The sequence below is a fragment of the Tupaia chinensis genome, unplaced genomic scaffold, assembly GCF_000334495.1.
Source record: "Tupaia chinensis unplaced genomic scaffold, TupChi_1.0 Scaffold138407_1, whole genome shotgun sequence".
Taxonomy (NCBI): domain Eukaryota; kingdom Metazoa; phylum Chordata; class Mammalia; order Scandentia; family Tupaiidae; genus Tupaia; species Tupaia belangeri.
In genome coordinates this window covers 1,414,147-1,428,863 of record NW_006198305.1, presented here as the reverse complement: position 1 = coordinate 1,428,863, position 14,717 = coordinate 1,414,147, and the positions used below count along the sequence as shown (strand labels likewise).

Sequence of the window (14,717 nt, the reverse complement as noted above, 5' to 3'; positions counted from 1 at the left end):
TCTCTTTCCTTCTCTCTCTCTCTCTCTCTCTCTCTGACTCACTCACTCACTCTGTCCCTCTCTGGTCAAATTAACATAAATAAAGTTAAATAAAGTAATTCTTTAAAAAAAAAAAAAAAGAAATCTGTTTGAATCAGGGACCCTGGAATGGCTTCCAAGGGATTCCAGGTAGCCTCACAGTTGAGCATATTTATGATCCAGACAGGGAAAGTGGTGCACAAAAATGGATTTGGGGGAATGAAGTAGAGAAACAATTGGGTTGATTACATCTTTTTTTTTTTGGAGAGGTTTTTGCTATAGAGCGTGTGTGCACGCCAGAAAGACAGAGACAGAGAGATAGGAAGCAAGAAATCATCCCCCAGGGGGGATGGCCACACCACAATCCCTTCTCTTCCATTCTCCTCTAGGGATCTTGGGCACGCACGCACACGCACCCAGCGTGAGTTTTATTTATTTATTTATTTATTTATTTATTTATTTATTTATCATGCCACGAGGTGTGTTTTATTTTCATTAATCATACAAATAATTTTCTATAATACCTCAGGGCACATTGGAGAATTTGGCAGTCCAATTGAGGGGAGAGTCCCCTCAAAGACCCACAGGCCGATGACATCAGCGCGGAGTGCAGGGAGTGGGGCGTGTTCACAGTGCACCTTGTGGCTCGTGTCCATCTTGCAGGTGGCTCTTCTCCACGTCACAGCTGGGGGATCAAAGATGACAGGGTGGGGAATCCTCCAGGCGCTTAGGAAATTCCACTCTGCTTCTCCTGCTCAGTGGTCTCTTTGGTCAGCAGGGTGTTCTTCTGCGTCTCCGTCTTCTTCAGCTTGGCTTTATCAAAGCTGGCAATGTCCCCCCATGTCCCGTTTGTCTGCCATTTTCTTGAAACCGTCCGGAGCGTCTCACTCTGAGCCCGGCTCCTGGTACTCCTACTCGCAAAGCTGCCGCAAGAGACCAACCCCACCCCCACCGCCCGCATGAGTTTTAAGCCACCAGGTCCGGGACTCGAACTGTGGTGGACTACATGGGAGTGCAGCGACATAGCCATTACGCTAACTGCTGGTCCCCATTACATCTTGAAGTTTGTGCTGACACAGGTTAAAACTCAGGATGTCTGTGATTGACTGAAGAGTAGCTGTTGTGACTGGCTGTAACTTAGCAACTTACTAAGGAAGTAGTTTTCCAAGCCAGGTCACAGTGTGCTTAAGGAAGCTAAAGCAGGAGTACAGAGGCTTTCTCAGGCCAGTATACTTTAACGCTATCGAAACCTGATTTTTCAAGGTTGGGTCCTTGGCATAGTGCTAATGTACTGCTCAAGAGAAGCTGGATACTGCATGGTGACCAGGATTCGAATCCTTGGTCCGCAATGTACCCAGGATATGTATGAGCCTCTGTGACCCCACCTGGCTGGAGGACTGAGAGAAGAGGATTGTAGTGTACCCAGACCCTGTGGATGGTGCTCCGGTCTCTGTCTTTCTCATTCTCACGTGTGTGCACACACACTACATCATAAATAAAGGAGGGGAGAAAAATCTGATTTTTCAACTTCCTCACTTCCCTAGAACTGCCCTCATCCTGGTTGCCATCACATCTCTCCCATGTTACAAGCTCAGCAACATTTGAAGTGACAAACCATACTCTCTTGGCTTAAATACCCTCAACTCTTGGGCCAGCAAGTGGTGAGGAGGTTAAGGCACTGTATCTCACATGGCCAACTTTGCAGTTTGAGTCCCAGAAATGGCAGCTTGAAAAATCATGTCAGGGAATCAGCAGGTGGTGTGGTGGTTAAGGAGCTGGACATTCCCACGTGGCTAGCCACGGTTCTAGTCCTGGACCTGGTGACTTGCTTTCTCTCTCTCTCTCTCTCTCTCTCTCTTTGGTTCAATTAAAATAAAATGAATGAATAAATAAAATTTTTAAAAAAATCATGTCAGACTGGGATCAGCAGATAGCATGATGGCTACATCGCTGGACTCCTATGTAGTCGACCATGGTTCAAGTACTGGACCAGGTGGCTTAAACTTATGCTGAGCACATGTGCGTGCGTGCCCAAGATCCCGAGAGGAGAATGGAGGAGAAGGGATTGTGCTGTGGCCACCCACCTGTGGGGTGATTTCTCGCTTTCTGTCTCTCTGTCTCTCTCTATCTTTCTGGCGAGCGCACATGCCCTATAGCAGAAAATAAAAACCTCTCCAGGGACCAGCAGTTGGCATAATGGCTATGTCGCTGGACTCCCATGTAGCTGACTGTGGTTCGAGTCCTGGACCTGGTGGCTTAAACTCACGCCAGGTGCGTGTGCGTGCGTGCCCAAGATCCCGAGAGGAGAATGGAGGAGAAGGGATTGCGGCGTGGCCATCCCCCCTGGGGGGTGATTTCTCGCTTTCTATCTCTCTGTCTCTCTCTGTCTTTCTGGCAAGGGCATGTGCCCTATAGCAAAAACCTCTCAAAAATAAATAAATAAATAGATAAATCTCTCCAAACAAAACAAAACAAAACACACACACACACACACACACACACACACACACACACAAAAACCACTGTAAATTATGGGGACCAGCAGGTGGCATAGTGGTTAAGACCCTGGACTCTCATGTAGTCGACTGCAGTTTGACTCCTGGACCCCATGGTTTGAAACTCACACACAGCTTGAAACTCAAGCTGGGCACGTGTGTGTGCATGCCCCAAATCTCTAGAGAAGAATGGAAGAAAAGGACTGAGGTGTGCCATCCTCTCCGGGAGGGTGAGATTTCTTGCTTTCTGTCTATCAAGCATGCACGCCCTATAGCAAAAATCTCTCCCTCCAAAAAACCCTGTAAATTATGTCAGAGCCCATCCTGTTTAAAGCTCTCTAATAACTTGCCATTGTAAAGTGAATAAAAACGCACCCCGTATTTTGGAACTAGCAAAGTCAACAACATAGCTCTGGCCCCAGGCAATGCCATTCCTCCTGCCTACACGTCCTTTCCATAGACCTTTGTACGGCAGCTCCTCCGTATGGTCTTGGCCCATCTCTAACAGAGACTTCCCTAAGCAGCATATCAGACTTCCCAACCTGATCGGACTTTCTTGTTACCTGATTTGTTTTCTTCACTGCTCTCTCAGTATCCAAAATTTTTGTTTACTTGTTTATTGCTAGTACAGCCCCATTGGAATACAAGCTTGGTCTCCAAAGAGCACGCACTCAGTTAAATTTATACATCAGTTACATATTTACACCAAAGTGCAGATGACTGATAGGTACTGTATTTCATTTTTCTTGGGCATTGCATTTTATGGGATCAAAACTTTAAGATCAAGGGACTAGCAGATGGTGTAATGGTTACATTGCTGGACTCCCACATAGTCGACCATGGTTCGTGTCCCAGACCTGCCAACTTAACCTCACACCGGGCACGTGTGCGTGCGTGCCCAAGATCCCGAGAGAAGAATGGAGAAGGGATTGCGGTGTGGCCGTCCCCCCTGGGGGGTGATTTCTCACTTCCTGTCTCTCTGTCTCTGTCTTTCCTGTGACCACACATGCCCTATAGCAAAAACCTCTCAAAAAGAAGAAAATAAAACACCTTTAAGATCAGGAAAAACAGGTTGGTAAGATGTCAAGCATCAGTTTCCTGACTGAGAAGAATTTCTTTACCACTCCCCAGAAAAATCATACATCTATTTTTATAGGCCACCCCCATTTTCTGTCTGAACTTGCCTCTGGATCTCCTCCAACTTTCCTGGGAGGATCCCTTGGAAAACTGTTGTTCCGCCGTTGGACTGAATCCTGTCTGTAACAGCTGCTTAAGCATCCAGGCTTAAGATTCTTGTTTGCAGGAGCCACACCTGGATGCCCCTGGCAGAGGCAATGCCAGTGTCCGGGCCGGCTGCACCCTCTCGCCCAGCGTCTCAGCAGTTTTCCTAGCCTGCTGCCACCTCGCAGCCAGCTTCTGTCTGCCCACACCCTCCCTCCGCCTACCTGCTACGCCCAGCCCTAGTTTCCCGTACCTTTGCAGGCCTGGACCCTTTCTTGCTTTTTAACTGGCAAGATACCTAGTTCAGCCTCCAAGTTCTCGGTTTCTGGAAGCATTGCACGATGACAGCTGCTGCAATTCTGCCCTCTAGCGTCTAGATCAGGGAACGCACATCTCTGACAAGAAAAACAATTCTCCCCCTTCTAGAAAGCAGCTCTCCACAAGGGGCTGACTCAAGTGGTGGACTGTGCCGTATCCCGAGAGAGTTCGGGAGAACCAGCTTACTCTGTGGCATGGGGAGAGCCAAGGTAGTTTTGCATTCCAGCCACTCTCTCCCCATCACCCTTTCCTTTCTCCATAGACCTGGCTCATCTTAGAGATGGAGGTTACTCCGAGACTGGACTGAGAATTTTGTACCCCTTTTATTTTTTTAAGGAATTATTTATTTTATTTAATTAATTAATTTATTTTTATAATTTGACCAGAGAGAGAAAGTGAGAAAAAAAGCCTCCAGGTCCAGGTCTCACATTGCCATCAGTGATGTGAGGGTACAACATCTTAACCAGTACGCCACCTGCTGGCTGACTCTTCGTACCCCTTCTATTTAACATTTTGTAAATGTTCCATATTTATTTGGTGAAGGTGGAGAGAAATTAGTTTTCTGTTAATAAAAATTACTCAAACTGGGCCAGCATTTGGCATAGTGATTGGAACGCTGGACTCCTACATGACCAACAGCGGTTCGGTCTTGGACGTGGTGGCTTGCTTTCTTACTTTCTCTCTTTCTCTCTCTCTCTGATGAATTAAAAAATAATGATAGTCTTCCTTTTGGCCGAAATCGCCATCCTCCAGTAATTAACCAAAATGACAAACACAAAGGAAAAGAGAAGACACACCCGATAAATGTTCTCTAGGTCTTTTAGAAAACATGGAGTTCCTTTGGCAACATATAGGTGAATCTACAAGAAAGGTGATATTGTAGACATCCAGGGAATAGGTACTATTCAAAAGGAATGCCCCACGAATGTTACCATGGCAAAACTGGAAGAGTCTACAATGTTACCCAGCATGCTGTTGGCATTGTTGTGAACAAACAAGTTAAGGGCAAAATTCTTGCCAAGAGTGTGAATGTGTGTATTGAGCATATTAAACATTCTAAGAGCAGAGATAGCTTTCTAAAACATGTGAAGGACAATGACCAGAAAAAGAAGGAAGCCAAAGAAAAAAGGGACCTGGGTTCAACTGAATCGCCAGCCTGCTCCACCCAGAGCAGCACACTTTGTGAGAACCAATGGAAAGGAGCCTGAGCTACTGGAACCTATTCCCTATAAATGCATGGCATGATGGGTGTTAAAAATAATCTGTGGTCTATAAAAATGATAATGATAACTACAATAAAATAAGTAATTATCTTTTAAAATTACTCAAACTAAGAGATTTATAGCATAAACCAGAAGACTTCCTGGGAAGTGTAACATTTTTGTCCTGGAGAGACAACCAGTGTTCTGACTGCTCTTGTTTTACCACAGAGTAGATTCATGTGTTGTTGAACTTCTTGTTACTGGGACTATACAATATATACTTTTTCATGTCTGACTTTTTTTTGCTGAGCATGTTTTTGAGCTTTATTCATGTGGTTGCATATGATAGTTTTTTTCTCTTTTTCTTTCATAATAGTTCTTTTCATTGTTGAAAAGTATCTCTTTTTTCTAGGAAGAAAATATTTATTTCAGACAAACAGGTTTAGTAGTATGTTTGACACAGAAAGGCTTTTTTTATTTTTTAGAAAGGCTGTTTTTTTAAAAAATATTTATTTAATTTTATTTCTTATTATTTTTAAAATTTTACTCTAAAGGGAGAGGAAAATTGAGAAGGCAAGCCAGTGGGTCTGAAATGCAAACCACGGTGGACCATATGAGAGTCCAATGGGAGTTTTTTTTTTTTTTTGAGAGAGAGATTTTTTTTTTTTGAGAGGTTTTTGCTATAGGGTGCGTGCATTCGCCAGAAAGACAGAGACAAAGAGACAGAAAGAAATCAACCCCCAGCAGGGATGGCCACACTGCAATCCCTTCTCCTCCATTCTCCTCTCGGGATCTTGGGCATGCACACACATGCGCCCAGCGCAAGTTTAAGCCACCGGGCCCAGGACTAAAACCGTGGTCGACTACGAGGGAGTCCAGCGACATAGCCATTATGCCAACTGCTGGTCCCAAGAGAGATTTTGTTATAGGATGTATGCACTTGCCAGAGAAACAGAGACACAGAGGCAGAAAGTGAGAAATCAACCCCTGAGGAGATGGCCATGCTAGAGTCCCTTCTCCTCCATTTTCCTATTGGGATCTTGGGCATGCATGTACACATGCCTGGTGTGTTTCAAGCCTTCGGGTCCAGGATTTGAACTGCAGTTGACTAGGTAGGAGTCCAGTGATGTAACCATTACGCCATCTGCTGGTCCCAAGGAGTTCAGCATCTTTAATCACCATGCTACCTGCTGACCCCAAGGTTGTTTTTTAAAAAATGATTTTATTTTAGGGACAGCCGGTGGCAAGGTGATTAAGGTGCTGGACTCCCACATGGCCAACCACAGTTCAGGTTCAGAATCTGGTGGCCTGCTTTCTCCCTTTCCCTTTCTCTCTCCCTATGTCTCAAATTAAAAATAATAATAACAAATAAAGTTAAGTAATTCTTTAAAATTTATTTTATTTTTATTAATTATTATTATTAGTTTTTTAAGTTTGCTATAGGGCACGTGGGCTCACAAGAGAGAGAGTGAGAGGGAGGAGTGAGAAAGTAAGCCACCAGGCCCAGTGCTTAAACCATGGTTAGCCAATGGGAGTCCAGTGCCTTAACTGTTATGCCTCTTGCTGGCCCCAGTAAGGCTGGTTTTAGCAAGAAGGTTCATTTCAAGCCTGCATTGCTGTTTAAATCTGAAGTGTTTAGCATAGTAATGATACTGTCTGATAAAATACGAATTACGCAGAGGCCAATAGGTGCACAGTGGTTATGGTGCTGGACTCCCTCTTGGCCAACTGCAGTTCAAGTCTTGGACCTGATGGCTTGAAAATCACTGGTGTGTGTGCATGCATGCCCAAAATCCTAGGAGGAGAATGGAGAAGGGATTGCAACCTGGCTATCTCCCCTGGAGTGTGATTTCTCACGTTCCCTCTCTCTCTCTTTTTTTTTTTTAGAATTATTTATTTAATTTTATTTATTCATTCATTTATTTTCATTTGACCAGAGAAAAACACACAGAGAGAAGGAAAATGAAAGAGCAAACCACCAGGTCTGGGACTTGAACTGTGGTCAGCCATGTGGGAATGTTCAGCAACTTAACCAACACTCCACCTGCTGCACCGTTCCTCTTCTTATCTGACCTCAACCAATTTAACGCCGGTGTTTCTCAAGCCTTCCTCTGAGAGCAATGTTTCCTTCTATTTCTGAGCACACAGGATTAGCCAGGGCCATTTTACAGATCGATTTCGACTGCACTAACTCTTCCTCCTGGATCCTATGTTCGCCATGAATACTGCATTCCTAGAAAGTTTCTAAACCTTTGATGCTTTTTTGTCTCCTGTATGAATGCCTAAAAGTTGGCTGACAGGAAGTAGGAAATTTGCAGTTCTGTAACTGTCTCAGATAAAGCTCCAGGTGCACAGGGCACCCCCGGCCCACCCTTCACTCAGCTCTGCACAGTGTTGGGTGTTTCTGTTCTAACTCCAGTAAGACCCCTGCGCAGCGTGGCACGATTTTGGAAAAGACTGGTTTACACCTGAGTTTTATTCACTATCTTTAGAAACAACACTAGGTCTGACTCCTATTTCCTGGGCCACCTTTAGTACTCCTTTTAAAATACTACCGCCAGGGGACCAGCAGGTGGCATGGTGGTAGGGTGCTGAACACTCCCATATGGCTGACTATAGTTCGAGCCCTGGACCTGGTGGCTTGTTTTCTCACTTTCTCTGTCTCTCTGTCTCTCTCTCTCTCTGTGTATGTGTGTGTGTGTCTAGTCAACTTAAAATAAACGAATGAACAAAAAAATTAAATAATTCTTTAAAAAATATATTATCACCAACAGGGCCAGCAGGGGTGTAATGGTTATAGCCAGTGATGGACTGGCCGACCGTGGTTTGAGTCCTGGACTTGAAAATCACACTGGACATGTGTGTGTTCATGCCCAAAATCCCAGGAGGAGAAGGGATTGCAGCATGGCCACCCCTTGAGAGGTGATTCGTCACTTTCCCTCTCACTGTCTCTCTCTGGCGAGTGAATGCACCCTATGGCAGAAACCTTTTAAAAATAAAATGCTATCACCAGCTACACCCTCCTTCAGGTCTTGAACCTCACAGTCAGGTTTGTTAACGTCAAAGGACCAAACAACAGTAAGTTGAGGTTCTGAAACAAAGTCTTGAATTTCTTTTACAATAAACTCACTCAGTATTATCAATATATATTTTTAAATTTTATTATTATTATTCAATTTGGCCAGAGAGAGACAAAGAGAAAGAGAGAGGGAGAGTGAGAAAGGAAGCCACCAGGTCCAGGACTCAAACCGTAGTTGGTCATGTGGGAGTCCACTGCTTCAACCACCATACCATTTGCTGGCCCATTATCTCTCTCTCTCTCTCTCTTTTAGAGAGAGAGAGAGAGAGAGAAGGTGAGAAAGCAAGCCGCCAGATCCGGGACTCAAACCGTGGTCAGCCATGTGGGAGTCCAGCACCCTTAGCCACCATGACACCTGCCAGACCCCCATTATCAATATATTTTAGCTGGGCAAAATGGGACTATAGGAGCACCTCCGGCTACTGCACTTGTACAAAGCCAAGGACCTATTCATACTGTTCATTAGCCTCACTCTCTTTTACCAACAATTTTATTTTGTAGAATCAAAATGTGTTTAAGTTTCATAATTTTTTTAAAATTATTTATTTGATTTTATTTATGCATTCATTTTTTAAAATTAATTAATTTTTGAAAGTTTTTTGCTATAGGGCATGTGCGCTTGCCAGAGAGAGACAGAGAGACAGAAAAGCGAGAAATCACCCCCCGGGGGGATGGCCATGCTGCAATCCCTTCTCCATTCTCCTCTCGGGATCTTGGGCACGCACTCACACATGCCTGGCATGAGTTTAAGCCACCAGGTCCAGGACTTGAACTGTGGTCGACTACATGGGAGTCCAGTGACATAGCCATTACACCAACTGCTTGGCCCCTATTAATTCATTTATTTTAATTTGACCAGAGAGAGACAGAAACAGAGAGAGAGGGAAAGTGAGAAAGGAAGTCACCAGGTCTGGGACTTGAACCGTGGCCAGCCATGTGAGAGCATCCAGTGCCTTAACCACCATGCCACCTGCTGGTCTGCTCAGCCTCATACTTTCTGTGGCAGCCAGGTGCTAAGAAGTCTGAGGTTAAGGAAAAAGCTGGTCACCTGCCATCAGTAGAAGAGCTGTGTCCACCACTGCTGCACCGTTCAGCATAGTCACCATCAAATGACCGTGGCCAGGACAGTCCACAAAGGAAACGTGTCTGACATTGAAGTTCCCTTTGGTCCCTGGAATGTCTGCAGGAAACTGCTTCCCAGGACCTTAATATTCTGGCTGAGGACAACTTGGGTCATCAAGCTTTTACATCTTGGTATTAGTATATCCACAATTGATGGTAATATTTCTTTCCAATTTATTTTTGAGCCTGACAGTGTGAACACCGGAAAAAACTCTCTCAACTGGAGATTTTCTTTCTTTTCTTTCTTTCTTTCTTTTTTTTTTTTTTTTTTGGAGAGGTTTTTGTTATAGGGTGCGTGCGCTTGCCAGACAGAGAGAGACAGAGGGACAGAAAGCTAGAAATCACCCCCCAGGGGAGATGGCCACACCTCAATCCCTTCTCCTCCATTCTCTTCTCGGGATCTTGGGCACGCACGCACACGCGCCCGACGTGAGTTTAAGTCACCAGGTCTGGGACTCGAACCACTGTCGACTACGTAGGAGTCCAGCGACATAGTCATTACTGCTGGTCCCATCAACTGGAGATTTTCTATGAGCAGCAAGACCCATGTACCTGTTAATCATGGCTTGTCTGCTGATAACTTTGTGTGGAAGTGGAGTCAACCTGCTGACATGTAATGTGGTGAGATCCTGGTGAGGAAGACGTAGCTGGCCCACAGTCACTCTGGCTTCTCCGAACTGCCCCCTGTCATCTTGCCCTAGTATTCCATTGTTTAAATACTACATGGGTGTGTGTGTGTAGGGGGGCAGGCAACAGATGGCATGGGGGTTAGTACTGGACTCCCACATGGCCAATTATAGTCTGGTGGCTTGAAAATCATGCTGGACACATGTGTGTGTATGCCCAAAATCACAAGAGAAGAAGGGAAGAGAAGGGATTGTAGCATGGCCAGTTCCCCCCCCTGGGGAGGGGGTGATTCCTCACTTTCCCTCTCTCTGCATCTCCCTGTCTCTCTTCTCTCCTGCGGATGCACATACCCTTTGACAAAATCCTACAATTAATTAAATAAATAAATATACCACATGGGGGCCAGCAGGTGATGTGGTGGTTGAGGCACATGGCTGACCATAGTTTAAGTCTTGGACCCAGCAGCTTGAAAGTTACACCAGGGGGGACCAGCAGGTGGCGTGCTTGTTAAGGTGTTGGACACTCCCACATTGCCAACCATAGTTCGAGTCCCAGATCTGGTGGCTCACCTTCTCACTTTCCCTCTCTCTCTGTTTCTGTCTCTCTCTGGTCAAATTAAAATAAATAAATGAATAAATAAATAATAATATTTAAAAAAAAAAAAGTCACACCAAGTGTGTGTGTATGTGCACCCCAAATCCCAAGAAGAGAATGGAGAAGAGGGGATTGTCGCATGGCCATCAACCTTGGGGTGTGATTTCTCACTTTCCCTCTCACTGTCTCTCTCTAGCAAGTGCACACACCCTACTGCAAAAAAAAAAACCTAAAAAATATATGTATACACACCACAGTTTGTTTATCCATTCTCCTATTGATTGGTATTTATACTCCTTTTTAGATTTTTCAGGCCATTATGAATAAAGTTACTATGAACATTTATGTACAGTTATTTTCATGGATGTATTTCTTTGCTGGTTTTGCTATAGGGTATGTGCACTCACTGGAGAGAAACAGAGAGAGAGAGAGATCACTCCCCAAGGGGGATGGCCATGCCACAACCCCTTCTCCATTCTCCTGCCAGGATTTTGGTCACACACAAACATGTGCCTGGCATGGTTTTAAGCCACTGGGTCTGGGACTTGAACAGCACAGTTAGCCATGGAGGATCTGACCACCTTAACCACCATAATACTGGCTGGCCTCAATGGATGTATGTTTCAATTTGTCTTGGGAAATTACTTGAGAGCAGAATTGCCAGGTCATAGCACACACAGTTAAGTTTATTAGAAACTTCAGTTTTTGTTTTTTAATAATTATTTTATTTATTTATTATTATTATTTTAATTTGGTCAGAGAGAAAGAGGGAAAGTGAGAAAGCAAGCTGCCAAGTCTGGGACTCGAATTGCTGTCAGCCATGTGGGAGTCCACCATAACACCTGCTGGTCCTGAAGTTTCCATTTCCTAAAGTGGTTGTGTCATTTTATGTTTGAAAGACACTTAACTGTTTAAATTATAGATAATACATAATTCACACTCAGTGCCTAGCCTTATACTCTGTGTCATTCATTATGATATTCATTGATTATGACCAACAGACTCCAGGAAACTGATGGCTAGAAGGATTTTTGTAAATCAATAATTATTTATTTAATTTTATTTTTTCATTATTGTTTTAAAATTTGACCAGAGAGAGACAGAGGAAAGTGAGGAAGCAAGCCATTAGGTCCAGGACTCCAACTGCGGTCAGCCATGTGGGAGTACAACACCTTAACCACCATGCTACCAGTTGGCTCCAGCTAGAAGGTTTTAAGACCGGAGGCTCAAGGCCAGCAGGTGGCATTGTGGTTAGGCACTGGACTTTCACATGGCCCATGTCATTATTATTATTTTTATTTTTACCAGAGAGAGAGAGAAAGAGAAAGAGAAAACGAGAAAGCAAGCTGCCAAGTCTGGTACTCAAACTGTGGTCCGCTATGTGGGAGTTCAGTGCTTTGGCTAGCCCAGGTTTTATGCTGATTTTTGCTATAGTGCACATGTGCTCACTGGAGAGACAGAGAGACAGAAAGCAAGAAATCACCCCCATGGAGGATGGCCATGCCACAGCCCCTTCTCCTCCATTCTCCTCTTGGGATTTTAGGCACACATGCACAGGTGCCCGGTGTGAACTTCAACCCTCCTGGTCCAGGACTTTTGGGAATGTGGGAGTCCAGCAATGTAACCATTACTCCGTCTGTTGGTCCCAAGTTTCAGGTTTTAAAACAAAATGTATTTTAGACCACCATGCTCAGGTGTGAAGTAGAGGAGATGTGTCATTAAGAATGAGTTCATTTCAGCAATAACAAATACAAAAAGTGCAATTTCTAAACGTTTTACTTGAAGTTTAGAAGTAAATTCTATTTTTAAAGAGTTATTTCTTTATTTAATTTCATTTGTTATTATTATTTTTTAATTTAACCAGAGAGAGAGAGAGAAAGGGGAAGGGAGAAAGCAAGCCACTAGGTCCGATACTCAAACCCCAATCAGCCAGTGGGAATCTAGTGCTTTTAACCACTATGCCACCTACTGGCCCCAGAAGTAAGTCTTTTAAAGTTAAAATAGAAGTCATCTACTAAAATCCAACAATTCTAGGGCCAGTAGGTGGTGTAGCGATCAAGGCAGCTGGATCCCACATGGCCGACTGCGTGGTTCGAGTCCTGGACCTGGCAGCTTGAAAAGCTCTTTGGGTGCCTGTGTGTGCTAAAGTCTTGAGAGGAAAATGGAGGTAGGGGATTACAGTGTGGCCGTGCCCCCTAGGGGATATTTTCCTTTCTCACTTTATCTGACTCTCCCTCTCTGTCTTTCTCCAGTGAGCACTCACCCTATATATATATATATTTGCATAGGAAAATACATCATGACTTTTCCGACAAGCCAGGTGGTGTGGAGATTAAGGTGGCTAGATACCACATGGCCAATTGTGCGGTTTGAATCCTGGACCGGGTATCTTCTTTTTGTTTGGAGAGGTTTTTGCTATAGGGCGCGTGCGCTTGCCAGACAGACAGAGACATAGAGACAGAAAGCAGGCCCCCCCCCCAGGGGGGATGGTCACGCCACAATCCCTTCTCCTCCATTCTCTTCTCGGGATCTTGGGCACGCACGCACACGCACCCGGCGTGAGTTTTAAGCCACCAGGTCCGGGACGCGAACCACGGGCGACTACATGGGAATCCAGCGACATAGCCATTATGCTAACTGCTGGTTCCCTGGACCCGGTATCTTGAAAACCACGTTGGGCACATGTGCATACATGCTTAAAATCCTTAGAGAAACATGGAAGAGGAATTACAGCATGGTCCCTCCCACCCCAGGGCGGATGGGGTGCTTTGTTACTTTTTTGTGAAAAACACATTGGGTACATGTTTATGCATGCCTAAAAATTCTGAGAGGAAAATGGAAGAGAAAGAATCACAATATGGTCATCCTCTCCCCCCCCCCACCTCCGGAGGGGATGCTTTGTCACTCCTTCTCTCTGTGTGTCTCTCTCCAGCAAGTGCATACACCTTATCACAAAACAAAAGAAAAATAAATTAATTATATATGTAGCAAAAGATAGGAAATAGGGCTTTTTTTTCCTTTAAATATTTAAAGATTGCTGCTGTTCCAAGAGGTGCTTTTGGGGTAGCACGGCATACTAGACATGCAGGTTGGGTAATTACCTTCTTGCACACACCCAGGCATCTATTTTCAAAAGTTAGTGAAAGGAGTTTTGCTGCAGAGGCCTGAATAATTTTGTGATTGTGTAATGCCCAGGCTGATTTCAGAAATCACTTACAGCAGGGTGGGGATTAGCAAAGTAACCAAAAAGGATGGCAATGTAAAAGTATCACATCTAGATGTGTTTTTAACACTCAGGTCAGAAGCTCTGATACCTTCTTCCAAGCTGCTGAACTGGCTTTTCTGGAGGCAGGTTTTGTCTGGATGAATGGCAGCTGGTACTACTTCCGTTCAAGTAAAATCTCCTTTGCATTTTTAGTCTCTAGCTCTCACCTCTTAATACTTTACTCTTTTTTTTTTTTTTAACCTCCTTTTAAATCTTTCTCCATGTCTTTTTTGGCTCTGTTAAGTTCTCTCTGGGTTCCGTGCTTTCCCTCTCGAGCCTCTCCCTGGGAACTCTTTCTGCCCTCCTGCCACACTTTCCCTGGGCTTCTAGTTTCAGGCCTGTTTCCTGTGCATTTTTTAGGAGGTGTGTTTGAGTAGGAAAGTAAACAGAGCAAACTTGCATTTCAACTGCCCTGGGCCGAATAGTAATTAGTGGGAGAAATCTTAATGTAACTGTTGTTGGAGTGCTTGCTAAGGATACACAGGACATGCAACATGTGGGAGATTCTCACATCCATTAAAATGACTATTATTTTTAAAAAAAGGAAAATAACAGGTGTTGGCAAGGATGTTGTGAAATTGGAATCCTTACGCATTGTTATTAGAAATGTAAAGTGGAAGGCCAGCATGAGGCATGGTGGGTAAGGTGCTGGACTCCCACATGGTAAACTGCAGTTTGAGTCCTGGACCTGGCCGTTTGCTTTCTCACTTTCTCTCTGTGTTTCTCTCTCTCTCTAGTGAGCATATGTGCCCTATAGCAGAATTTAAATAAATAAA

General features: G+C 44.4%; 2 pseudogenes; both read right to left on the bottom strand.

Annotated features, from left to right (window-relative positions):
• Positions 1-745: 745 nt before the first annotated feature.
• LOC102489176 (thymosin beta-10 pseudogene) lies at positions 746-878 on the bottom strand (annotated as a pseudogene).
• Positions 879-7,274: 6,396 nt separating this feature from the next.
• LOC102469815 (eukaryotic translation initiation factor 2 subunit 3-like) overlaps positions 7,275-14,717 on the bottom strand; it is a 14,536-nt pseudogene continuing 7,093 nt past the window's right edge.